The sequence below is a fragment of the Montipora foliosa genome, chromosome 11, assembly GCF_036669935.1.
Source record: "Montipora foliosa isolate CH-2021 chromosome 11, ASM3666993v2, whole genome shotgun sequence".
Taxonomy (NCBI): Eukaryota; Metazoa; Cnidaria; class Anthozoa; order Scleractinia; family Acroporidae; genus Montipora; species Montipora foliosa.
This window is the reverse complement of record NC_090879.1, coordinates 45,028,853-45,031,352: the sequence shown is the minus strand read 5'-3', so window position 1 is coordinate 45,031,352 and position 2,500 is coordinate 45,028,853.

The following is a 2,500-nucleotide window of genomic DNA, read 5'->3' as shown; positions in this document are numbered from 1 at the left end:
TGGATGAAAGGTTAGTCGATTTTACGTAGAAAAAAGAACAAGTTCTAGAGTTTGTGAATGCATAAATTTTTATTTCAAATCTAAAAATAATCATTTGTTTATATTACTTTCAATAGAATCTAAGTGTACAATAAAATTCTTGCAATAAGTTCAATAAAATAATTCAATTAATAACATGAGTTACCATGGCAACTTTTTCTACCGTGCCAAAATGGTGTCCACTTTCGAAAAAACCCACGTCCTATGATTGCGATTTGTCAACCATGATTTATAGCTGATGAAATTCCACTTGTGTTTTGTCCAAAATCAAATAATTTTTCTTGCCTTAAGGCTTATGAAATTATTTGATTCTGGACAAAGCATGTGTGAAATTATTCCCTAAATTCACTCATCACTATTTGATAACATACAAATTCATCAAAATAAGGAATAAGATATATGCAAGGAATTTCATTATTATTAAATAAGTATAAAAATCTGGCTTATGTTACCCCAATTACAAATATAGTTGTTAGAAATGGGCGCGGCTTATCTGCGGGAAGATCTGAAAAAGGCTGCCTCTGGTGGCCAGTTTTCCATCTTTGCATCCAACTTTATGCCTAGTTGCATGTACTAAGCTACAAACGTTCCGCTCATATTCTTGTTGTAATGCAAAAAAATCTATGGCAAAACTGTGTTTAAGAAATTCCTGTCAACAAATACCAGAAAAAGATCAATCATATGTCCAAGTTGATAAAAACGATGTTCATTACATTAAAGTGCTAAAATTACATTAAAGTATTTTCCGTTTCAATATTAGTGAATAGTGAGTTAATCTTTGATGAACAGTGGATGAACTTGACTTCTAAAGACTAGGCTTTGGATTTCTTTTGTTTTCTGTCAAAAAACTTTTTTCCGTAAATTTCAGCTGGTAAGGTCAGGGTGCGGCTTACCTCCGGGTTTACAGTTCACCTGCCAGTTCAGTTGGGTAATACTACCATACTAAAAGAAATTAACCACATGGATTACCTGCATGGATACACCTACTTTTCAAGTTACATCAAACTCTATGAGGTGTGCCTCCCGCCAGTTCAGATGAAAAATACTACAAATTAGTATACTGTGACAAATTAACTGCATGGTTAGACCGAATTTACAAGTTACATCCAACTGTATGAGGTGTGCCACCCGCCAGTTCAGATGAAAAATACTACAAATTAGTATACTATGACAAAATAACTGCATGGTTAGACCGAATTTACAAGTTACATCCAACTGTATGAGGTGTGCCACCCGCCACTTCAGATGAAAAATACTACAAATTAGTATACTATGACAAATTAACTGCATAGTTAGACCGAATTTAAAAGTTACATCCAACTGTATGAGGTGTGCCACCCGCCAGTTCAGATGAAAAATACTACAAATTAGTATACTATGACAAATTAACGGCATGGTTAGACCGAATTTACAAGTTACATCGAACTGTATGAGGTGTGCCACCCGCCAGTTCCGATGAAAAATACTACAAATTAGTATACTATGACAAATTAACTGCATGGTAAGACCGAATTTACAAGTTACATCGAACTGTGCGAGGTGTGCCACCCGCCAGCTCAGATGAAAAATACTACAAATTAGTATACTATGACAAATTAACTGCATGGTTACACCGAATTTACAAGTTACATCCAACTGTATGAGGTGTGCCACCCGCCAGTTCAGATGAAAAATACTACAAATTAGTATACTATGACAAATTAACTGCATAGTTAGACCGAATTTACAAGTTACATCCAACTGTATGAGGTGTGCCACCCGCCAGTTCAGATGAAAAATACTACAAATTAGTACACTATGACAAATTAACTGCATGGTTAGACCGAATTTACAAGTTACATCGAACTGTATGTGGTGCGCCACCCGCCAGTTCCGATGAAAAATACTACAAATTAGTATACTATGACAAATTAACTGCATGGTAAAACCGAATTTACAAGTTACATCGAACTGTACGAGGTGTGCCACCCGCCAGTTCAGATGAAAAATACTACAAATTAGTATACTATGACAAATTAACTGCATAGTTAGACCGAATTTACAAGTTACATCCAACTGTCTGAGGTGTGCCACCCGCCAGTTCCAATGAAAAATACTACAAATTAGTATACTATGACAAATTAACTGCATGGTTAGACCGAATTTACAAGTTACATCGAACTGTATGAGGTGCGCCACCCGCCAGTTCCAATGAAAAATACTACAAATTGGTATACTATGACAAAATAACTGCATGGTTAGACCGAATTTACAAGTTACATCCAACTGTATGAGGTGTGCCACCCGCCAGTTCAGATGAAAAATACTACAAATTAGTATACTATGACAAATTAACTGCATGGTTAGACCGAATTTACAAGTTACATCCAACTGTATGAGGTGTGCCACCTGCCAGTTCAGATGAAAAATACTACAAATTAGTATACTATGACAAATTAATTGCATGGTTAGACCGAATTTA